Source organism: Staurois parvus, unplaced genomic scaffold, assembly GCF_062004578.1.
Source record: "Staurois parvus isolate SC_StPar_1 unplaced genomic scaffold, SC_StPar_1.0 ptg000195l, whole genome shotgun sequence".
Classification (NCBI taxonomy): Eukaryota; Metazoa; Chordata; class Amphibia; order Anura; family Ranidae; genus Staurois; species Staurois parvus.
The window spans coordinates 3,397,109-3,423,056 of record NW_028317991.1 but is presented as its reverse complement, the minus strand read 5'-3'; the positions used below and the strand labels follow the sequence as shown (position 1 = coordinate 3,423,056).

General features: G+C 47.0%; 1 protein-coding gene across 1 annotated transcript in view; it reads left to right on the top strand.

Moving 5' to 3' along the window:
- The window catches only part of DSCAM (DS cell adhesion molecule), a 765,341-nt gene that overhangs the window by 52,360 nt on the left and 687,033 nt on the right, over positions 1-25,948 (top strand). The gene's annotated exons all lie outside the window — the stretch shown is intronic.

Genomic DNA, 25,948 nt, shown 5'->3' with positions numbered 1-25,948 from the left:
TGCTGGTGTGTTAAATTTTTTGACATAGGGTGCAGGCAGATTACGGGCCTCACATAGCTGCTGCCAGGCCCCTAATCTGCCATGGGCCCCTATATACCGCCTCCTCATGCTGCTGCCAAGTCCAGAGTCTCTCATGGGTCCCTGTACGGCCTCCCATTGCTGCTGTCTCCATCGCCACACTCTGCTGCCATGTGCCACTTTCAGGTCTCTTCACACTGCTGGTGTGTTAAATTTTTTGACATAGGGTGCAGGCAGATTACGGGCCTCACATAGCTGCTGCCAGGCCCCTAATCTGCCATGGGCCCCTATATACCGCCTCCTCATGCTGCTGCCAAGTCTAGAGTCTGTCATGGGTCCCTGTACGGCCTCCCAATGCTGCTGTCTCCATCGCCACACTCTGCCATGTGCCACTTTCAGGTCTCTTCACACTGCTGGTGTGTTTAATTTTTTGACATAGGGTGCAGGCAGATTACGGGCCTCACATAGCTGCTGCCAGGCCCCTAATCTGCCATGGGCCCCTATATACCGCCTCCTCATGCTGCTGCCAAGTCTAGAGTCTCTCATGGGTCCCTGTACGGCCTCCCATTGCTGCTGTCTCCATCGCCACACTCTGCTGCCATGTGCCACTTTCAGGTCTCTTCACACTGCTGGTGTGTTAAATTTTTTGACATAGGGTGCAGGCAGATTACGGGCCTCACATAGCTGCTGCCAGGCCCCTAATCTGCCATGGGCCCCTATATACCGCCTCCTCATGCTGCTGCCAAGTCCAGAGTCTCTCATGGGTCCCTGTACGGCCTCCCATTGCTGCTGTCTCCATCGCCACACTCTGCTGCCATGTGCCACTTTCAGGTCTCTTCACACTGCTGGTGTGTTAAATTTTTTGACATAGGGTGCAGGCAGATTACGGGCCTCACATAGCTGCTGCCAGGCCCCTAATCTGCCATGGGCCCCTATATACCGCCTCCTCATGCTGCTGCCAAGTCCAGAGTCTCTCATGGGTCCCTGTACGGCCTCCCATTGCTGCTGTCTCCATCGCCACACTCTGCTGCCATGTGCCACTTTCAGGTCTCTTCACACTGCTGGTGTGTTAAATTTTTTGACATAGGGTGCAGGCAGATTACGGGCCTCACATAGCTGCTGCCAGGCCCCTAATCTGCCATGGGCCCCTATATACCGCCTCCTCATGCTGCTGCCAAGTCTAGAGTCTGTCATGGGTCCCTGTACGGCCTCCCATTGCTGCTGTCTCCATCGCCACACTCTGCCATGTGCCACTTTCAGGTCTCTTCACACTGCTGGTGTGTTTAATTTTTTGACATAGGGTGCAGGCAGATTACGGGCCTCACATAGCTGCTGCCAGGCCCCTAATCTGCCATGGGCCCCTATATACCGCCTCCTCATGCTGCTGCCAAGTCCAGAGTCTCTCATGGGTCCCTGTACGGCCTCCCATTGCTGCTGTCTCCATCGCCACACTCTGCTGCCATGTGCCACTTTCAGGTCTCTTCACACTGCTGGTGTGTTTAATTTTTTGACATAGGGTGCAGGCAGATTACGGGCCTCACATAGCTGCTGCCAGGCCCCTAATCTGCCATGGGCCCCTATATACCGCCTCCTCATGCTGCTGCCAAGTCTAGAGTCTCTCATGGGTCCCTGTACGGCCTCCCATTGCTGCTGTCTCCATCGCCACACTCTGCTGCCATGTGCCACTTTCAGGTCTCTTCACACTGCTGGTGTGTTTAATTTTTTGACATAGGGTGCAGGCAGATTACGGGCCTCACATAGCTGCTGCCAGGCCCCTAATCTGCCATGGGCCCCTATATACCGCCTCCTCATGCTGCTGCCAAGTCCAGAGTCTCTCATGGGTCCCTGTACGGCCTCCCATTGCTGCTGTCTCCATCGCCACACTCTGCTGCCATGTGCCACTTTCAGGTCTCTTCACACTGCTGGTGTGTTAAATTTTTTGACATAGGGTGCAGGCAGATTACGGGCCTCACATAGCTGCTGCCAGGCCCCTAATCTGCCATGGGCCCCTATAAACCGCCTCCTCATGCTGCTGCCAAGTCTAGAGTCTCTCATGGGTCCCTGTACGGCCTCCCATTGCTGCTGTCTCCATCGCCACACTCTGCTGCCATGTGCCACTTTCAGGTCTCTTCACACTGCTGGTGTGTTTAATTTTTTGACATAGGGTGCTGCAAGATAACGGGCCTCACATAGCTGCTGCCAGGCCCCTAATCTGCCATGGGCCCCTATATACCGCCTCCTCATGCTGCTGCCAAGTCCAGAGTCTCTCATGGGTCCCTGTACGGCCTCCCATTGCTGCTGTCTCCATCGCCACACTCTGCTGCCATGTGCCACTTTCAGGTCTCTTCACACTGCTGGTGTGTTAAATTTTTTGACATAGGGTGCAGGCAGATTACGGGCCTCACATAGCTGCTGCCAGGCCCCTAATCTGCCATGGGCCCCTATATACCGCCTCCTCATGCTGCTGCCAAGTCCAGAGTCTCTCATGGGTCCCTGTACGGCCTCCCATTGCTGCTGTCTCCATCGCCACACTCTGCTGCCATGTGCCACTTTCAGGTCTCTTCACACTGCTGGTGTGTTTAATTTTTTGACATAGGGTGCAGGCAGATTACGGGCCTCACATAGCTGCTGCCAGGCCCCTAATCTGCCATGGGCCCCTATATACCGCCTCCTCATGCTGCTGCCAAGTCCAGAGTCTCTCATGGGTCCCTGTACGGCCTCCCATTGCTGCTGTCTCCATCGCCACACTCTGCTGCCATGTGCCACTTTCAGGTCTCTTCACACTGCTGGTGTGTTAAATTTTTTGACATAGGGTGCTGGCAGATTACGGGCCTCCCATTGCTGCTGCCAGACATGTAATCTGCCATGGGCCCCCGTACCGACTCCTCATGCTGTGACGTTGCAACAAGGTGTAATTCAACCCTACATATGTTAGACCGCCTTTATGAACAGCTAAAGGCCATCACAGATTTCCTGATGTTAAAAGCGGATAAAGGTACTCCCTGTGTAACTTAGATGTCAGCCATTGTCAGCTCATGTGTGACACCTGCGCTTGCTCAGGCCCTTTGAGGAGGCCACGCTATTCGTGAGTCAGCAGGACTATGGGATGAATGAGGTCAAATCGGCCATGGGCCCCCGTACCGCCTGTTCACGCTGATGCTGGTCCCACAGTGTGACCTGGGTCCCTGTACGGCCTCCCATTGCTTCCACTCTGCCATGTACCTCTTTGAAATCTCCTCACACTCCTGCGGTTGTCCATTTTGTCATAGGTTGCTGGCAGATTAGCGGCCTTCCATAGGTGCCGCCAGGCCCCATATCGACCATGGGCCCCCGTACCTCCTGGTCACGCTGCTGCTGAGCCCACAGTGTGACCTGGGTCCCTGTACGGCCTCCCATTGCTTCCACTCTGCCATGTGCCACTTTGAAATCTCCTCACACTCCTGCGGTTGTCCATTTTGTCATAGGTTGTTGGCAGATTACAGGCCTTCCATAGGTGCCACCAAGCCCCATATCGGCCATGGGCCCCCGTACCGCCTGGTCACGCTGCTGCTGGGCCCACAGTGTGACCTGGGTCCCTGTACCGCCTCCCATTGCTCCCACTCTGCCATGTGCCACTTTCAGGTCTCCTCACGCTCCTGCTGGTTTCCATTTTGTCATAGGTTGCTGTATGGCCTCCCATTGCTGCTGCCTCCACCGCCACACTGTGGCTCCAAACACTGGTTTTGGCCCCGTGACTGCCCAAATGAGTGAAGTGTGCGGTGATTCTAAGATCGACGGCACTCATCTGCATGTCATACTGACAGACAGTATTATTTCTCTTCCCCAGCAGACTCCAAGGGCATTTAAATTAAAGGTACAGTGTTCTGCACTAATATTAAGTCTCTCTGAAGCCTAGAAACACCCTTTTTTAAGTTAAATTCACAGCGAATTTATTCGACTCGAATCGAATATTGTCCACGAATTCGCCGAATCAGTCGAATCGAATTTTTCATTTCTTCGCTCATCTCTAATCAGCATCTATGGGGAAAAGTGGACTTTTTCTGTCCAGACCTACTCTAGCTATTGGCTTCCTCCCTTGTTTTACTTCCTAAAATGTAGGACGCTCCTTGGTGTAAAGGGGAACTCTTTTGGGCACACCTGGATGTAAAGGGGAACTCTGCTGGGCACTCCTAGATTTAGGAGGGGACTCTGTTGGGCACCCCTGAATTTATTTAAGGGGGAACTCTGCTGGGCACTGGTGAATGTGAGGGGGAACTCTGCTGGGCACTCATTAATGTAAGGGGGAACTCTGCTGGGCACTCCTGAATGTAATGGGGGAACTCTGCTGGGCACTCTTGGAGGTAAGGGGGAAGTCTGCTGGGCACTCTTGGATGTAAGGGGGAACTCTGCTGGGCACTCCTGGATGTAAGGGGGAACTCTGATGGGCACTCCTGGATGTAAGGGAGAACTCTGATGGGCACTCCTGAATGTAATGGGGGAACTCTGCTTGGTACGGCACTCTTGAATGTAAGGAGGAACTCTGTTGGGCACGCCTGGATGTAAGGGGGGGGGGGGGGGGGTTCTGCCGGGCACTCCTGGATGTAAGAAAGGACATACTAATTTGTTAAAATTTTTATAATAATAATTTATATAACTGATTTTTTTAACAGGATGCAAATATATTTGCAAAATATACAATGTGGCCCACATACTAAAATTTTTTAACTAAACCATTAGACAAGTTTTGTTCTAGTGCAAAACAAACCCAATGATCCTGACAGAAATCCAGTGCTCTCCTGTGCACCCTGCAGTTTTATCTCAAGCAATATCAGCCCTGCCTAGTCTACCACTGAGGGCTACAGGACACCTCGCCCCTATGTTATGTAGAGGAGGAGAGGCAGAGAGCTTCCTGTCTTAGGGTGACAACCCTGCTTCTCCATGGAGTACAGTGAGTGCATGTTGTCACCCTAGGACAGGTAGGCTGTTACTGGTAGGATTACTAGGAATACTACAACAAAAAAAAGGTTACGCAGCCATCACATCTAAGGGCAGGAAAGCTGCAAAATATTACATTTTTGTTCTTGAGTTTGGGCGCACTTTAATAAAAGGATTTGTTTTTAGCTTTAGAAACAATTGAGTACTGACGTGATACTTTTTTTATTTGCACTAACATACAATTTTGAGGACAAGCTTTCGGGGAGTGTCCCCTTCTTTTACTGCCTGGACCTTGAAGAAGGGGACATACCCCGAAAGCTTGTCCTCAAAATTGTATGTTAGTACAAATAAAAAAGTATCACATCAGTACTCAATTGTTTCTGTCGCAAATGCACTAATACGGCTACAATCACCGCAAGCAAAATGGCTTTTTAGCTTTACAAATCAGTATTGCTATAATTCCCCTTTAAGACAACAAATGGTAGCAACATTGGAGATTTGCTCTGGATTCGGGCTATGGATACCTCAGGGATTTCCCCCAGTTGACGCTTCACACTGATGTGCATTGAAATGTCAATTGGAAAGCAAATTTAGTACAGCTCATCCCATGTGACCCCTTCACGTGCCAGCGATTATGCGAGCTGTTCCCCTTCCTCTCTACAAGGAGGCTGCAAATGTACCGAGTGTCATTTGGGAGTCTCAGTATTTTATGCCAAATAAAAAAAAACAAAATTATGAAAAAAAAAATAAAAAAAGTCAGCCCAACACATGGTGATCATAAACTAGCTGCTATAAGCTGTTTTCCAGCTTATGACACTCATTTAGTGCCATTTTACAGCTATTTAGGCCTTAATGGAACATTCTTTATGGGTCCAATAAGCAGTAAGTGCATCTTCTCATGGAATTCGATTTATTACTCAAAACTATATTTGGAATATATGCAAAAATAACTGTGTACCGTTAAATGAAGTGTGCTTTGAATCAACAGCTGTCATCTGGCTTTGAAAGCCTTTGCAGGACTTTCCATCCTAATTATTATTATTATATCATTTGCTGTTTGTTCTTCATAGGGCTTGCGTGGGACCGGGACCATTTGTGTCCTAGCTGAAAATCCACTATGTACTATTTATTCATTACAGGAATTTGTATAGACAACAATTTAAGCAGTGCTTTACATACTTGTAAATTCACATCAGTTCCTGTTCCCAAGGAGCTTACAATCTAACATCCCTATCTTTCATACATGTACACATATACTAGGGCCCAGTGGTGTAACTGACACCTTCATGCAAGAAACCATGAAGGGCCCTCCTGACCCTTGGCTAGGGCCCTTTTCCTTCAAGCCCAGTTGCGGAACGCCAGAGCCTGTTTGCAAGTGTTACCTTTTTGACCCTGGTAGTTCCGCCACCGGTGTCAGTAGTTTTTTTTATTTTTGTTATTTTGTTTTTTTATTTTATTTTTTTTTACAATATTTTTTAAAATTATTTTTGACATTTTTTAGGAGCCATTTTGGGGACTTTGGTGAGATATCGGTGGTCAATGATGTTCCACCTTTGAGACAGAGAAAGGAAGATTGAGGACATGGCCCTCAATCTCCACCTCTGCAGCCTCAGCAGCACAAGATGAATGGACAGGAATAGCTCTGTACAGAGCTTCCAGTTCATTCATAAACTGAAGCATAGTAAACACCGTTTGCTATGTTTCAGTTATAAATGGACAGAATCAGTGATCGATAAAGATCACTGACTCTCCATTCAGAAAAGGAAGGGGATGGTAAAGACACATTTACTGGACCCTTTCCCACTCTCCTTTCTGACACATCCCCTTGCAGCCAGCGGGCGAAGGGAGGAGGGAAGCTGGAGGGGATGAGGGGCACAATAGAGCACGAAGGGCCATGAAAGAGCTTGGGGCCTGGAAAGGATTAGGGGTTTGTGTGGGTTTCTTCCGGTTACTCTGATTTACTCCCACGCCATGTAAAGACAAGCACAAGCAGGGGCATACCTACAGGGATTGTAATTGTGACCCATGTCCCATGTTTCAGGGGGCCCGTGCGGCCTCCTTGTACATCTGGATAGGGGGAGCAACAGGGGGCAGCTGCATATAGAGAAACCAATCACTTAATGTTCTTCTGCAGCCACTGAATGCCGGCTTCTCCTCCTCTCCCTCCTGCAAGCATTCAGCGAATGCAGGAGGAACATGGAGAGATCGGTTCCTCTATATGCAGCCTCCCCCTGCTGCCCCCTATCCAGGCATACAAGGAGGCTTCATGGGCCCCCTGAAACATGGGGTTGGGTCAATTACGATCCCTGTAGGTATGCCCTTGCTTGTGCATGTCTTTGCATGGCGTGGGAGTAAATCAGAGTAACCGGAAGAAACCCACACAAACAAAAGAACATGCAGATAGTGTCCTGGCTGGAATTTGAAACAAGGACCCCAGTGCTGCAAGGCAGGAGTGCTAGCCAATAAGAAATATACTTTTTTTTTTCTATACCTAATTTTTTAACCTGCTTCTTAAAAATATTTATATTATCACATTATGTGTGTTATAATGTATCATGGAAAGCCTGTAAATAATTTAGGATAAAAGTTGAACTCCAGGCAGATAGAAAAAGATACAAATGCAACTCCATAATAATTAATACAACATTTAATGAATGTATTATGCCTCATGCAAATTGGATGCTTTGGCCAACTCAACTAGATGCATTTCTCCTGGCAGCAGAAAAAAACGCATGATGCTGGTAACGCGTTTAGACACGGCAAGAGCTTGGGTGTCAGTTCATTTAATTGGCTGGAATAATGATTTATTCTGGCTATTTAAATGAATGAACACTCAAGAGCTAAACACGCCTAGTGTTAATGCACATTTAGACACATTTACACACGTCAAGCATTTTTTTCTGGCGAAAATGCTACTCTCCTAAACACGATTTTAGTGCATTCAGATCTCTGCCCCAAAACGCTCCTGCCTCTGAACTCCTCTAGGCCCCATGTACATGGGACACTTCTGAACGATGGAAACTGACTGCTGGAAAACGTAGGATAAAAAATGTCTGTTTAGCCGCGTTTGCATAACGCATTTATGTGCGTTTGCGTTAAGAAGCGTTTTTTAAAGATAAGCACAGGAAAACCTCCCAAATGCCCAGAATGCACTGAAAAGTGGTAAATGATTAACTATTTCAGACTGTTTCAGAGAAATACAGAGAGTAGAAGCAGAGAAGGCAGTATGTGTTGAGATTAGCTTAGGTGTGAGTTACTCATTCACATATCTTTTGTTTCCGAGGGTGGGAAAGGTGTCTGGTGGAGGGAGTCATTAAGGCCACCTTGCAGGGGGTCCACATGTTGAATTTGAGGTATGAATGATCATTAACATATCTTTTGTTTCCAAGGGTGGGAGAGGTCTGAGGTGTGAATTTGTCATTACAATGTGTGACAAGCTTGGTAGGAACATCCTGTGTTCAGTGTTTTGTCCATCTGAGTACCTTGAAAACGCTTTGCATGCATTTTTCATGATGAAAAAGGCTCTGGACAGCATCGGGAACAAGAAGAGTTAAAAAAAAATTAAAATGCAAACTCTTATAAACGCGACTTGCCATGTTTTGCGTTTGAAACGCTGATAAAATCTACTCCTGAATGCAAGTTTTCTGCGTTCAAAAAATGACTGTAAACTCACATGCCTGTAAACGACGATGTGTACATGGAAAACATTAGGGAGAGTTCAGGGGCTGCTGAAAAAAAACGCTGAACAGCTCCTGAACGTGAGTTTATCAGCTGCAGTGTACATGAGCCCTAAACGTCTATGTGTGCATGGACACACAAGCTAACATAGAGGGGCTTTTAGGGGCAGGATTAAAAAAAGTCAAACAGGCATTTAGGAGCCCAAGTGTGCATGATACCTTTAGGCCCCTTTCACATTTGAGAATTTGCGATCCCAAGCCGCTCTGTACAAATGACAAATCTCACCATGCCTGTTTGGGTGCCATTCATTTTCCATGCCACCAAAATGGGGTGCAGTTCTGTTGCGATTGCCATGCAAAAATCACAGCAACCGCATTTGCCACAGTTACAGCGCGTTTGATTGCGCCAGAACTGCACTGTGCTTTGGTACCATTGAAAATAACTGGCACCCGAACAGGTGTGGTGCGATTTGTCATTTTCTGCAGAATGTTTTTGGATCGCTGGCAGAATTGCAAACGCTCAAGTGTGAACGTGGCCTAAATGTAAGCCGTGTAAGTACCTGAATTTGACCCGGTATCAGCCCCTATTCACACTTGCGCGTCTTTCTGCTTGTTTCACTGTGGCTTGCTAAGCCTGGCAACGCAGAATCTCATTTTCTTCTAATTTTGCCTGTTCACACTTGTACGCTTAGTTCCTCTACGCAATATGCGCAAAAAAATACATGAGCTTTTTTTGGAGCAGATTTGGATATTTTTATTAACAGCCACCCGCTCCTGTGTTGCTCCCGCAAACTACAAGGACATTCTGGCCTTCAGCAACCCAAGCTGGCTGACAGTGGAATGGGTGGGTCTATGTGCTGTAAGAGATACAAGTGTATTGTACAGAGATCGGCTCATCGACTGCCAGCAATGACTCCTCCCCAGTCCTCAGCGAAGATCCCCCTGCCCACCTTCCACTGTGGTTGGTTGCTGGTACCGCTAGAGTCCTAGCAACCAGTGACGCAATTGCCCCATCATCAGCATCTATGGGGAAAAGTGGACTTTTTCTGTCCAGACCTACTCTAGCTATTGGCTTCCTCCCTTGTTTTACTTCCTAAAATGTAGGACGCTCCTTGGTGTAAAGGGGAACTCTTTTGGGCACACCTGGATGTAAAGGGGAACTCTGCTGGGCACTCCTAGATTTAGGAGGGGACTCTGTTGGGCACCCCTGAATTTATTTAAGAGTCCTAGCAACCAGTGACGCAAGGCTCTTTGCAGGTGTTTTTGCATGTCTATCAAGTTTCAGGAGTTTCTTCCCTAGGTTGGAAGAAAGCAATTGGAAGAGAACGCACAGGGGGCGCAAACACCTAGCGCATTATCCATTATATATTGTTAAAATGGTATAAACCCAATAACATACTCACAAACGACAGAGGAAATCTGTCGCGTTTCAGGGACGTGTCCCCTTCCTCAGAGCTCCAGCTAGGATATTGTGCTAGGTGTTTGCACCCCCTGTGTGTTCTCTTCCAATTGCTTTCTTCCAGCCTAGTAAAGAAACTCCTGAAACTTGATAGACATGCAAAAACACCTGTAAAGAGCCTTTAATACTCTTTAAAAAATGCTTAAAAATAACAAAGAATACAGTCTGCTCAGCTGTGATTGCAGGCCTGTACAGCAGAGATGGAGTGTGAGAGGCAGAAGCAGCACAGGAAGCCAATCAGTTTGTGTGCTGACAAGAAGCATGCTGATAGGAGGAGAGATCAGAGTGACAGAGGGGTGAGCTTTTTAGTATGCTTTCTCCTTTTACTGTCCAATCACAGGTTAGGGGTGGGTCCAGGACAGCCTAGAGGGGAAGTGAATGAAAAGGGAGAGCTCGGGATTGAAAGTGAATTTTACAACAAAAGTTGTTCATTTTTTTTTTTTAATCTTTTAATGAGCTATTTATTGTCAGCGTTTTTTTTTTTTGTTTGCTTTACATTCCTCTTCATCATATTGGAGGGAGAGGAGATTAAGGGGATGATCAACATCGGGTAGCACAGTGGCTAAATGGTTAGCACTTCCGCCTGGCAGTACTCGGGTCGTTGGTTCAAATCCCAACCACGGCACCACCTGCCTAGAGTTTGCATGTTCTCCCTGTGCCTGCGTGGGTTTCCTCCGGGTACTCCAGTTTCCTCCGACACGCCAAAGACATGCTAGTAGGTTGAATGTATGAATGTGAGTTAGGGACCTTAGATTGTACACCCCTTGAGGGTTAGGGACTGATGTGAATGTACAATATATATGTAAAAGTGCTGCGTAAATTGACAGCACTATATAAGTACCTGAAATAAATAAATAAACATGTATAATACATAAGGGGGGATATGATCTCCATGTATAATACATAAGGGGGGATATGATCTCCATGTATAATACATAAGGAGGGATATGATCTCCATGTATAATACATAAGGGGGGATATGATCTCCATGTATAATACATAAGGGGGGATATGATCTCCATGTATAATACATAAGGGGGGATATGATCTCCATGTATAATACATAAGGGGGGATATGATCTCCATGTATAATACATAAGGGGGGATATGATCTCCATGTATAATACATAAGGGGGGATATGATCTCCACGTATAATACATAAGGGGGGATATGATCTCCATGTATAATACATAAGGGGGATATGATCTCCACGTATAATACATAAGGGGGGATATGATCTCCATGTATAAATACATCAGTGGTTCATATAGTGAACTCGGTGTAGAGCTATTCACCCTGAGGTCATCACAGAGGACAAGGGGGCACTCCTTACGTCTTGAGGAAAATAAATTTAATCTCCAAATACGGAAAGGTTTCTTCACAGTGAGAGCTGTGAAAATGTAGAATAGACTCCCTCAAGAGTTGGTTCTGACCAGCTCAGTGGATTGGTTTAAAAAAGTCCTGGATTCTTTCCTAGATACACAGAATATAACTGGATACTAACATTTATAGGGAAAGTTGATCCAGGGAATATCCGATTGCTTCTTGGGGGATCAGAAAGGAATTTTTTCTCCTGCAAGAACAAGTAGGATCGTGCTTTGCTGGATTTTTTGCCTTCCTCTGGATCAACTGTGGGTGTAGGATTATAACTTTTTTTTTTTTAATGGTTGAACTGGATGGACTAACTATATAACTATATGTAGCTATATTGGGCAGCCCTCCATAGCGATCTCTACAATCTCAGACACACTGCCAGATCTTGTCTCCATCTAATCCCCCCCCCCAATGTATGTGAAAGCTGTGCGCTTCTGTTGTGTGCGGGGAGCCGCGGAGCCTGCATTGCCTGTTCTTTCCAGCAGCTTTCCCCTCAAGTGATTATGCTAATGAGTGTTTGATCAGATGATTAAATTATAATTCGATTAATCCTGTGTGCTAAATGCTCTCAATGTGTTTTTGCATTGCTTGGCTGGGTTGTATTTAAGCATATTGCCTTCCAGCCTCAGAACACGCTGTGTGCTTGGCTGTCCCGCTATTGGTTCTCCAGCAGAGGATGCAGCCAGTTCTGGGTACATTGTTCATAGGCTGCCGATGGAAATGAGGAGATCTTACTGGGGTGATCTGCAACAATTCTAAATTATTTTTGTACTCTAATGACTGTTAATACCAGTTATTATTGATTTGTTTCCTTGAGTTATAAAGGAATGTTATATATCTGTACAAATAAAGCTCTCTTCTGATATCCTGATAATGTATTTAAATAAGTATATAAATATACACTACAATGCCAGAAGTATTGGTCGGCCTGCCTTTACACGCACATGACCTTTAATGGCACCCCAGTCTTAGTCCGTAGGGTTCAATATTGAGTTGGCCCCGCCCTTTGCATCTATAACAGCTTCAACTCTTCTGGGAAGGCCGTCCACAAGGTTTAGGAGGGTGTCTATGGGAATGTTTGACCATTCTTCCAGAAGCGCATTTGTAAGGTTGGGCACTGATTTTGGATGAGAAGGCCTGGCTCACAGTCTCTGATCTAATTCATCCCAAAGGTGTTCTATGGGGTTGAGGTCAGGACTCTGTGCAGGTCAGTCAAGTTCCTCCACCCCAAACTCGCTCCTCCATGTCTTTATGGACCTTGCTTTGTGCACTGGTGTGCAGTCATGTTGGAACAGGAAAGGGACCATCCCCAAATGGTTCCCGCAAAGTTGGGAGCATGAAATTGTTCAATATGCCTTGGTATGCTGACGCCTTAAGAGTTCCCTTCACTGGAACTAAGGGGCCAAGCACAACCCCTGAAAAACAACCCCACACCATAATCCCCCCTCCACCAAACTTTACACGTGGCATAATGCAGTCAGGCAAGTACCGTTCTCCTGGCAACCGCCAAACCCAGATAAGTCCATTGGATTGCCAGACAGAGAAGCGCGATTGGTCACTCCAGAGAACACGTCTCCACTGCTCTAGAGTCCAGTGGCGGCGTGCTTTACACCACGGCATCTGACGCTTTGCATTGCACTTGGTGATGTAAGGCTTTGATGCAGCTGCTCGGCCATGGAAACCCATTCCATGAAGCTCTCTATGCACTGTTGTGCTAATCTGAAGGCCAGCCGATCTTTGGAGGTCTTTAGCTATTGACTCCGCAAACAGTTGGCGACTTCTGTGCACTGTGCGCTTCAGCAATTGTTTTGCCTTTCATTGCTATTTTAAACTGAATGGGTTGTTTTACAGGGTGAGAATTCGCATATATCAATTTGATTCCATGTACTTTTAATATACACTCACCAGACACTTTATTAGGTACACCTTGCTAGTATCGGGTTGGACCCCCTTTTGCCTTCAAAACTGTCTTCATTCTTCATGGCATAGATTCAACAAGGTGTTGGAAACATTTCTCAGAGATTTTGGTCCATTTTGAAATGAGTTACTGTTGCCCTTCTTCCATTTAGAACCAGTCTGCCCATTCTCCTCTGACCTCTGACATCTACAAGGCATTTTCATTCACACAACTGCCACTCACTGGATATTTTCTCTTTTTCGGACCATTCTCTGTAAACCCTAGAGATGGTTGTGTGTGAAAATCCCAGTAGATCAGTAGTTTCTGAAATACTTAGGCCAGCCTGTCTGGCACCAACAACCATGCCATGTTCAAAGTCACTAAAATCCCCTTTCTTCCCCATTCTGATGCCCGGTTTGATTGTCAGCAAGTTGCCTTTACTATGTCTAGATGCCTAAATGCATTGAGCTGCTGCTATGTGATTGCCTGATTGGCAATTTGTGTCACCAAGCAATTGAACAGGTGTACCTAATAAAGAGGCTGGTGAGTGTAAATTGGTATATGAGTGAGTTTGCTAATAGAAGAAAACATGGCATGTTACCTATACAGGGAAAAGCCACCACTTTGTCTTTGCTGTTTGTAAGCACAGGTCTACTATGCCTAATAGTCAGTTTAATCCAAGCTCTGGTTGCAGTGGTGCTGCTTCAAGACTAAGATGAGTACACTGATGTTGTCAAAATCAGCAGAAATTTGAAGGAAATTAACAAGTTACTATCTATTTAAGACTTTATTATTATTATTATAGAGTATTTATATAGCGCCAAAGGGTTTGCTCAGTGCTGTACATTAGAATGGGGGACAAGACATGAGACAATACAGTAGCAAAACAATACACGAGGGGTTAGAGGGCCCTACCCTTTCGAGCTTACAGTCTAGGAGGGAGGGGATGGTGGTACAGGAGGAGATGGCTATGGGGGATGGAATGGAGTGAGGAGTGGAGGGGATCGGCTGTTAGGTGAGGGTGGGGTAGGCTTCCCTGAAGAGATGGGTTTTCAGGGTGCGCCTAAAGGTGAGGAGGGTAGGGGACAATCTGATGGATTGGGGAAGTGAATTCCAAAGGATGGGGGAAGCTCTGGAGAAGTCCTGCAGTCGGGCGTGGGAGGTGGAGACCAGGGAGCTAGAGAGTAGGAGGTCTTGCGAGGAGCGAAGATTACGGGTAGGGTGTTATTTGGATATCAAGTCGGTGAGGTAGCCTGGGGCAGCGCCATGAATGGCCTTGTATGTCAGTGTTAGTAGTTTGAATTTGATGCGTTGGGCAATTGGGAACCAGTGGAGGAAATGACAGAGGGGGGTGGCAGAAGTGGATCAGCTGGTAAGGTGGATGAGTCTGGCCACTGAGTTCAGGATACCAGGTGGAACCTGCATGCGGTAGTCAGCGATTGGGCATGGGGTTGGAAGGACAGGTTAGAGTCTAGGATGACACCTAGGACCTTGGCTTGCGTGGTGGGACTGATGGTAGCGTTGTTGGTCGTGATGGAGAGGGTGGAGGGGGGGGGGGGTGAGGGCAGGGGGGAAAATTAGGAGCTTCGTTTTGGAAAGGTTCAGTTTGAGGAAGTGGAGCGACATCCAGTCTGATATGTCATTCAGTAGGTGGGTGATACGGGCGGAGAACGAAGGGGTGAGGTGAGGGGTGGAGAGGTAAATTTGCGTGTCATCAGCGTAGAGGTGATAGTTGAAGCCATGGGAGTGTATCAGTTTACCGAGGGAGGAGGCATAGATGGAGAAGAGAAGGGGCCCGAGGACAGAGCCTTGGGGGACCCCAACAGAGAGGGGGAGAGAGGGGGAGGTAACGCTGAAGGAGCGTTGGGATAGATAGGAGGAGAGCAAGGAGAGAGCGGAGTCTCTGATGCCAAGGGAGTGTAATTTGTTAAGGAGGAGGGGGTGGTCAACTATGTCAAAGGACGCGGAGAGTTAGAGGAGTAAGAGGACAAAGTAGTGTCCATTAGCTTTGGCGGATAGCAGGTCGTTAGTGATTTTGAGTAGGGCGGTTTCGGTGGAATGTTGGGGGCAGAAGCCGGATTGTAGGGGATCGAGGAGGTTGTTGTCGGTGAGGTGGACGCTTAGGCGATTGTAAACTAAGTGCTCAAGGAGCTTGGAAGTGAATGGCAGCAGTGAGATGGGTCTGAGGTTGTTCAGGTCAGTGGGGTCCAGGGAGGGTTTTTTGAGTATGGGGGTGATGGCGAGCTTTAGGGGGGAGGGGAATGTCAGTAGAGAGGGAGAGATGGAAGATGTGGGTGAGGGAGCGCAGGATGGAGGAGGAGGGTGACCGGAGGAGTTGCGAGGGGACAGGGTCAAGGGGGCAAGTGGTGAGACAGGTGGGTTGAGCATTGGTGATGTCCTTACGGATTGCATCGATTTTATTCTGGAAGTGTTCGGCAATCTTGTGGGCGGTGAGTGAGGTACTGGGTGGGGGTGGGGGGGAAGAGAGTAGGGAAGGTCACCGCTCCTTGCTCTTCCACCTTTGCCCAGTCTTCCTTCCAGATTTGCACTCTCTGGCCATTTGATTAGCTGAACCATGTTGACGTCATGACGCACATGCACACTGGAGCACCATTGTAGCACAGCTCTCTCTGCAATTACCGCACACTTGGTGTCAGTGAATGCATAGGGCAATGCACATGTGCTGGTGATGTCACTGACTGGAGCCGATATACATATATACTAAATGGCACAAGATTAGGCCTTTGTAAGGTTTCTACAAGTGAGACTTGTATAAGGTTGCCTGCAGAGAAGGGAATAAAATAAGAGTTCAATACCACTTTAAAGCTGACGTGGACAGGCTTGGGGCATGGGTGCGAATGCATATTGTTCTCAGAGGCATGCGACACCAACTATAGTGATTATCACATGAGTATATGCTCCTCACTTTCCCTGACCAGAAGTTTAATGATGCAATCATTTTAAGTAAGAAGAGCAAGGGACAGCAAAAGGAAGAGAACAAGGATATATTCTTCAAAATTTGATTAGATGGGAAACCATTACTTCCACGGACACTATTGATGAGGCACTACTCCTCAGATGGACACCATCGATAGGCCACTATTCCCCCCACCAACACCATCAATGGAGCACTATTCCTCAGACAGACACCATCGATAGGCCACTATTCCCCCCACCAACACCATCAATGGAGCACTATTCCTCAGACAGACACCATCGATAGGCCACTATTCCCCCCACCAACACCATCATTGGAACACTATTCCTCAGACAGACACCATCGATAGGCCACTATTCTCCCCACCAAGACCATCGATGGAGCACTATTCCTCAGACAGACACCATCGATAGGCCACTATTCCCCCCACCAAGACCATTGATGGAGCACTATTCCTCAGACAGACACCATCGATAGGCCACTATTCCCCCCACCAAGACCATCGATGGGGCACTATTCCTCCCCATTCATGGGTGCTATTCCTTCCACCGACACCATCGATGGGGCACTATTCCTTCCACCAACACCATTGATGGTGCACTATTGCTTCCACAGAAACCGTCAATGTTTACCCCCTTCAACCCTGGGTCATTTTCTACTCCCACTGGCCACAGTGTGTCCCCTCCCCCCCCCTCAAAGTTTGAAGGACACTAAAACTAGCCATTTGTTTAGAAAGTTTGGAGGCCCCGGGTGTAAGGGAACAATTTACAGTTAGAAAAAAAAAAACAGAGGGGTTTACACCACTTTTGACTGAGCATTCAGTTGCACTTTAACACACTCACTTTAGTTTTATGGAAAGAAGCTCTGATTGTAGGCATGGTTTAAAGTGCTGTCTGGGTTTTTATGGGGTTAATAGCTGTAGCATAATTGTTTTTGCATGGCAAATGCTTCTTGGAGGAACAGCTACTGTACATGCGTCTCATTTTTTTTTTTCATTTAATGACCTGTCTGATGTAATTTGTGTCCAGGCGCAGAGCTGTGCCATGGGGCTCTGTGCCTCATTTGTGCCCCGCACTGGTCTCCGTCTAATACCAAGCTATAGAGACTAGTGCAGCGCGGCCTGTCACATTCTGCCACAGGCATTGCAAAACCGTCTCCCGTGCACATGCCGAGCGTAATCCGTCTGAACATCCTGAGGAAGATGAAATGTCTATTATTAGCAGGGAAACAACCGCCCCAGTGTATCATCCGACGTAATGACTTAAACTCTGTCCGATCGCATTACATGTGGCTATCCGAGCGTCTGTGCGAAGCCCACTCGTCTCTGGGTGGGTCAGCGAAGAGCCAGAGAATTCTGCATCTAAACAGACTGCTGTGATGTTTGGGCATGCAGTCTTAATTGCCTAATTATGTGTTAATGAGGGAAATCCTAAAAATCTGGCAGGGATGGAGCCCAGGAGAGCGGAGATGGGCCGACAACAATCTGGATGTTAACTAGCCATATTTTCAATTATGATGTGTCCAATTCATACACATCCAGCAATATCTGGGCCATCTATGAGACACCGCACAGGTCTGGGGGTTGATTGTAGATCATGGTTTCTCAGCCAGGGTTCCATGGAACCCTGGGCTTTCTCCAGAGGGTGCTAGGGGTTCCTTGAGCTATTTCTGTCTCTCAGATAAGTTCCCACTGACACCATTGATCTTTTTAGCTATCTGTAAGGGATTAATTATTCCCAATGACCAAAGTGTAAGGAACATTCTTCCAACTGACCATCACATTAATGTATATATAGATATAGTAATTTTTAGCAGGGGTTGCCTGAGATTGATGTGAAATGTGCTGTGCTACAGTTCATACAAACGGCAAACATGTGACAATTTTTAAAATGCCCTAAATATACAAGTCTCTTGTAATAAAATGGTGAAAAAGGAAGAATCAGTCTTCAAAGACACCAACATCCAATGTGCCCCACCATCGCCAGAGACTTGAAGCTGCTTACCAACTGGATATGAACATTATATCATAAAGCAGTGGTCTTCAAACTGCGGCCTGGGGTCCAGATGCGGCCCTTTGGTTGCCTTTTTCCAGCACTTGAGGCACCTTTCCTCCCACTGATACTAGACACTATTCCTCCCATTGACACAAGCAATGGGGCATAATTCCTGCTACTGACATCAGCAATAGGGCCCATTGACACCAACAATGGGGCCCTATTTCTCCCACTGACACCAATAACAGGGCACTATACCTCCTACTGACTCCAATGATGAGGCAATCAAACTGACACCAACAATAGGACACTATTTCTTCCACTGACACCAGCAATGGGGCACTATTCCTCCCCCTAATACCAAAGATGCATTGTTTACTCCCACTGACACCAGGACAATTTCAGCTCCCAATGGCCACATTTCCCAGATTGCGGATGACCCAAGGTGCCTTCACAGGTTTGTAATCTATTCCTAAAATGCTTCTTTGCATCCAGCTACATCTGACCTGATAGTCCTGCCATGCTCCCTGCATCCCATAATTCATTGTGAGTGTCTCTCTGCCTGTCAATGTGACTTGTAATAAAAGCAAGCTCTTTGAATGTTGTAATTTAAAGCAATGTTGAAACTCTCATCTGTGGTCATGATTTACTATACCACTTGTCTGGATCTCAGGGGGTCTTCTAATAAATATGAAAGGTTGGGTGCCATATAGATCTATAGTGAGAAAGGGCCTGAACCCCTGAACCCCCCCCCCCGGTGCAAGGTTCCTGGGAGGGGCAAGGTACTTTGGTCCACCTAGGCCAAAGCAAGGGGGACCCTGTTCCTTAGGGGTCTACCAAATCCAGTCCTCCAAATAGTTGTTGAGGGCTCTCCTGAAGAGCAACTCTGATGGGAAGAGAAAAAAATCCCAAAGGCCACTGATCAACTCCCTGACATTGGGGCAGGACCCCAAAAATATGCACCCTCCATCTCTGTGAGTTAAAAAAACAAATACGCAAGCCTTCTGACCGGTTTAGTAATTGCTCTGGACTAGTCAAAATGCCTGCCCAAGAAGCGAGAGCAAGAAAAGCAGTAAGTGATGTGTACTAGTGCTAGTGAACTCAGTGTGGTCCCAAACCGATAGGGGTTGATTTACTAAAACTGGAGAGTGCACAATCTGAAGCAGCAGTCCATGGTAGCCAATCAGCTTCTAACTTCAGCTTGTTCAATTAATTTTTGACAAAAAAATTGTAAGCTAATTAGTTTCTCTGAAGAGCTGCACCAGATTTTGCACTCTCCAGTTTTAGTGTCAAATAGGTAAAGTTGATCCAGGCAATATCCGATTCCCTCCCGGGAGATCAGGAAGGAATTTGTTCCCTGCAGAAGCAAATTGGATCATGATTTGCTGGTTTTGTTTTGCCTTCCTCTGGATCAACTGTGGGTATAGGATTATAACTTTTTTTTTTTTTTTTTTTAATGGTTGAACTGGATGGACTTTTGTCTTTTTTTCAGCCAGACTAACTATGTAAAAGCTCACTAACCATATCATGGCATAGCACAGTCAAAGGGAAAAAGTGACTTTCTCTACTTGAGTGGTTTGTGCCTATTATCCAATACACAGAGAAAATCTTCTTGGTCTTGGTGTCAGTTAAGGTAACACAGGGGTTTATCTACTTAAGCTGGAGAGTGCAAAGTCAGGCTCACTTCAGCATAGAAACCAATTAGCTTCCAGATATTATTGCCAAAGCTGAACAAGCTGAGGTTAGAAGCTGATTGGTTTCTATGCAGAAGTGAGCCTGATTTTGCACTCTCCAGCTTTAGTAAATAAACCCCTGTGTGCTTTTGGATTGTAGGATAAAACATGTGATCATGTTCCAGTTGGTGATCAAACCCACAACCATAGAGCTGCAAGGCAGGAGTGCAAACTCTTGTGATCCACACCCTCCATGAGAGCCACACCGTCCTTGTACACCTTTCAGATAATGAATTCAACTCAAAGTAGGTTAGTTGGCCATGGCTGCTCTAGATTGTACAGTTTCACAAGTAAGCCCCTGGCGTCACTCTGATCATCCGTTGCTTTGTTGTGGTTCGACCTGATTGTAGCACAGAAAATCATTTCATGGAAAAACTCCAGGCAAAACCCCAAATTCAGGCTAATTTATGTAAAAAGAAAGAAACAAATGACCCTTTTCTGTTTTGGGATAAGAAATAAAAGACAATGTCTAATAATGTTTCAGGCTTGCACCAGAAAATTAGGCCAGTCTTCAACAATGTGCTGTCTTTTTCCAACCAACCAACCAACCAACCAACCAACCAACCAACCAACCAACCAACCATCCATCCATCTAACTAATCAATCAACCAGCCAACCAATCCCTATAATGCAAGTTGGAACAGTTTTAAATCCTTCATCGCCCCCGTCCTGAGTAGAGGAGGCAGCTGTTGGCTGATGTTATAGAATTACAACCCTTAATGCAGTTTCTCACCCAGCTCACCACCCGAAAAAGGAAAACGCAAGAGTGCACACAACCTGACTTGATGCACATTTAACAGTGTTCATACATATGTCTTACATTTAAGAAAGGAAAACAAAGCCATATTTGCAAATGCAGATTGCCAAGCAGGGGGTTAATTCAGATTTCAGGCTTAGAGAATATTGTTTAAAATCCCATGTATTATGATTTATGTTTTCTATAGCCATGTGAATCCACACCCTGTGTATTTTGTTTGTTTTTTTACATAACGTGTAAAGATATTCTAGTTCATGTTATAAAGGGGTATTGAATTAAAATTTAAGGAGGTCCAGTCAGTAAAATTTTCTTCCAGCGGAGGTCTGAATCTCAGGTTTTTGCTATAATTCAGATCCTAATATACAGTATACGGTTTAATGTTATGTAAAAAAATAATGCAATAGCATTTTAATATTGTTTGTTTCAGAGTTTCCATTATATCAGGTGTCCCATTAGAGTGCACCCTTACCATCAGGTGCCCCCATCAGCGTGCCCTATTACCATCAGGTGTCCCCATCAGTATGCCCCAATCACTGTGCCCCATTGCTATCAGGTCTCTCCATCAGTGTGCTCCTTTACCATCAGGGGCCCACATCAGCATGCCCCATTACCATCAGGTGTCCCCTTCAGCATGCCCCATTACCATCAGGTGTCGCCTTCAGTGTGTCTCTTTACCACCAGGTGCCCACATCAGCATGCCCCACTACCATCAGATGTCCCCATGAGTGTGCCCTGTTACCATCAGCTGTCCCCATCAGTGTGTCCCATTACCATCAGGTGTCCCCATCAGTGTGCCCCATTACCACCAGGTGTCCCCATCAGTGTGCCCTATTACCATCAGATGTCAACATCAATGTGCCCTATTACCATCAGGTGCCCCCATCAGCTTGCCCCATTACCATCAGGTGTCCCCATCATCATGTCCCAATCAATATGCCCCATTACAATCATGTGTCCCCATCAGTGTGCACCATTACCATCAGGTGTCCCCATCAGTGTGCCTCTTTACCATCAGTTGTCCCCATCAGCTTGACTCATTACCATCAGGTGTCCACATCAGCATGCCCCAATCAAAATGCCCCATTACCATCAGGCGTCACCACCAGTGTTCCCCATTACCATCAGGTGTTCCCATCAGTGTGCCCCATTACCATCAGATGTCCCCATCAGTGTGCCGCATTACCATCAGGTGTCCCCATCGGTGTGCCCCATTACCATCAGGTGTCCCTATCAGTGTGCCGCATTACCTTCAGGTGTCCACATCAGTGTGCACCATTATCATCGAGTGTCTCCATCAGCATACCCCCTTACTATCAGATCACTCTATCAGAGTGATGTGACACTATTGGTTGTTGGGACACTGGCTGGCTGGCAGTTCAGATAGAGCTGCCACTTGGTCTGTGTACTGGCTGTACTGTGGTCCGCCATTTAGTGATGTATGATGGAGTGTTGGACTCAAACAAAGCTTTACCAGTTGTCTGTAGTCTTTTCTATTGTGTTTTTTTCTTTACTTACCAAAAGTAATCATAAATAGAGACAATCTCTTTAATGGGCATACCCTGTGAGAAAGGAAATCTTAGGAGAGGGAGAACCACATAGTAATGTTAGATAACCTAGCTCGCAAAGGTTCTGTTTTTAAAACCAAATCTCTCTGTCCCTCTTTCCCCCTCCAATTGTCCCTCTTTATTGGCCTGGTATATGGAAAATAATACTGTATAACTACTAAATCAGTTGTCCTACATTCACATTTTCATTTAGCCTCTAAATTATGGCATTTGGTAATTATCATTAATTATCCATTATTATTATCCAGTGAGTAGTACAAAAAGCACTAGTGGGTTTTTTAATGTTCCTTCCTTATGGTCCATGTAAAAGGCTGCGTGGATGGTTGTGTTTTTTTTTGCATACATATTTTGTGCTAAAAGGTGGTCTTCCTTTCTCATCTCAGTAAGTTGGGAGATATGAGATTACCTTTAGCAATCATTATTTTTCTTCTACTCTTCACCCCCAAATGACACATACACCTTGTTTTGACTATGTCTGCATAAGCACAACTCCTTACTCCACAATGCCGTAGACATGAACTTTTAGAAGACCTCAGAATGTACCGTATGTTGCTGCCTGAAGTTGCCATCATAAAAACATTTTCAGATGATAAGATTGTGACTCCACATCTGGCCATTCTCTACTGCAGCCATTCTCAGCTAGCGTTCCTCTAGAGCAGTGGTTCTCAACCTTTCTAGCGCCGCGACCCCTTAATACAGTTCCTCATGTTGTGGTGACCCCCAACCATAAAATTATTTTCGTTGCTCCTTCATAACTGTAATTTTGCAGTAGGAGGAATAGTGCCACGTCATTGGTGTCATTGGGAGGAATAGTGCCCCGTCATTGGTGTCAGTGGGAGGAATAGTGCCCCATCATTGGTATCAGTGGGAGGAATAGTGCCCCGTCATTGGTGTCAGTGGGAGGAATAGTGCCCCGTCATTGGTGTCAGTGGGAGGAATAGTGCCCCCTTCATTGGTGTCAGTGGGAGGAATCGTGCCCCGTCATTGGTGTCAGTGGGAGGAATAGTGCCCCGTCATTGGTGTCAGTGGGAGGAATAGTGCTCCATCATCGGTGTCAGTGAGAGGAATAGTGCCCCATCATCGGTGTCAGTGGGAGGAATAGTGCCCCATCATCGGTGTCAGTGGGAGGAATAGTGCCTCATCATCGGTATCAGTGGGAGGAATAGTGTCCCATCATCGGTATCAGTGGGAGGAATAGTGCCCCATCATAGGTGTCAGTGGGTGGAGGAATAGTGCCCCATCATAGGTGTCAGTGGGAGGAGGAATAGTGCCCCATCATTGGTGTCAGTGGGGGGAGGAATAGTGCCCCATCATTGGTGTCAGTGGGGGGAATAGTGCCCCATCATAGGTGTCAGTGGGAGGAATAGTGCCTCATCATTGGTATCAGTGGGAGGAATAGTGCCCCATCATTGGTATCAGTGGGAGGAATAGTGCCCCATCATTGGTATCAGTGGGAGGAATAGTGCCCCATCATTGGTGTCAGTGGGAGGAATAGTGCCCCGTCATTGGTATCAGTGGGAGGAGGAATAGTGCCCCGTCATTGGTATCAGTGGGAGGAATAGTGCCCCGTCATTGGTATCAGTGGGAGGAATAGTGCCCCGTCATTGGTATCAGTGGGAGGAATAGTGCCCCGTCATTGGTGTCAGTGGGAGGAATAGTGCCTCGTCATCGGTGTCAGTGGGAGGAATAGTGCCTCGTCATCGGTATCAGTGTGAGGAATAGTGCCCCGTCATCGGTATCAGTGGGAGGAATAGTGCCCCATCATCGGTATCAGTGGGAGGAATAGTGCCCCTTCATCGGTATCAGTGGGAGGAATAGTGCCCCATCATCGGTGTCAGTGGGAGGAATAGTGCCCCATCATCGGTGTCAGTGGGAGGAATAGTGCCTCATCATTGGTATCAGTGGGAGGAATAGTGCCCCATCATTGGTGTCAGTGGGAGGAATAGTGCCCCATCATTGGTGTCAGTGGGAGGAGGAATAGTGCCCCATCATTGGTGTCAGTGGGGGGAGGAATAGTGCCCCATCATAGGTGTCAGTGGGGGGAGGAATAGTGCCCCATCCTTGGTGTCAGTGGGGGGAGGAATAGTGCCCCATCCTTGGTGTCAGTGGGGGGAGGAATAGTGCCCCATCCTTGGTGTCAGTGGGGGGAGGAATAGTGCCCCATCCTTGGTGTCAGTGGGGGGAGGAATAGTGCCCCATCCTTGGTGTCAGTGGGGGGAGGAATTGTGCCCCATCGTTGGTGTCAGTGGGGGGAGGAATCGTGCCCCATCCTTGGTGTCAGTGGGGGAGGAATAGTGCCCCATCGTTGGTGTCATTTGGGGGAGGAATAGTGCCCCATCGTTGGTGTCAGTGGGAGGAATAGTGCCCCATCATTGGTGTCAGTGGGAGGAATAGTGCCCCATCGTTGGTGTCAGTGGGAGGAATAGTGCCCCATCATTGGTATTAGTGACACCAATGATGGGGCACTATTCCCACTGACACCAATGATACTTACCTTGCAGACCCCTGCTCCAGCCTGGGCTCGCTCGCTCCCTCCCTCTCCCATGGTACCAACACTTACCTGTCAGATGTCTTCCTTCTCCAGCCGCTCTCCTCCTCTTCACTCGCTCGATCTTTGCGGTGCCGCTCGGCTCCTCCTCTCCAAGCTCCACCTCCTTGCCGGTGATTGGCCGCCTGTGTGCCTCTCCTGAGCTACAGTGCCGGCGGCCAATCACAGGCGAGGATTGATCTCGAGGTGTGTCCAGATGACAGGGGCGGCATGTCATCCCGCCCACACCTGGAGACGGCGGTGGCGGCGGCGAGGAGCGGTGTCTCGGTTCCTAAGACCATCGGAAATATGTGTTTTCCGATGGTCTTAGGCGACCCCTGTGGAAGCGTCGTTCGACCCCCAAAGGGGTCGCGACCCCCAGGTTGAGAACCGCTGCTCTAGAGCATGGGTGTCAAACTGGCGGCCCTCCAGCTGTTGCCAAACTACAAGTCCCATGAGGTATTGCAAGATTGACAGTTACAAGTATGACTCCCAAAGGCAGAGGCATGATGGGACTTGTAGTTTCGCAACAGCTGGAGGGCAGCCAGTTTGACACCCCTGCTCTAGAGGTTGCTAGGGGTTCCTTGAGCTGTGCCTGTTTGACCTCTCATGTCTAATGGCACAACAGTCGACACCAATGGTCTTTTTAGCTGTCAGTAAGGGTGGCGTTGTGACCACCACTAAAAAAAAATGTCCACTGTCCCTCAATAAATTGTTATTAGCAGGGGTTTCCTGAGACTTAGACATTATTTTAAGTGTTTCGTTGGGGTAAAAAGGTTGAGGAAGGCTGCTCTGTCTAAGGCCAGCTTCATTTAGATATTCATATCAATGTGGAGCCTAAAGTGACTTTACCACTTAAAAAAGGTATCAGAAACAAACTATTTGCATATACAGTCATGGCCGAAAATATTGGCACCCCTGCATTTCTGTCAGACAATGCCACTGCTTCATCCTGAAAATGGTTGCAATTACAAATGTACCAATACAAACAAAATAAATAAACAAGAGAATGCCTAAACAACACAAAAAAATTAGAGAAACAAAAAAACAAATCTGATACAATCCATGGACAAAATCATTGACATCTTCTCAAA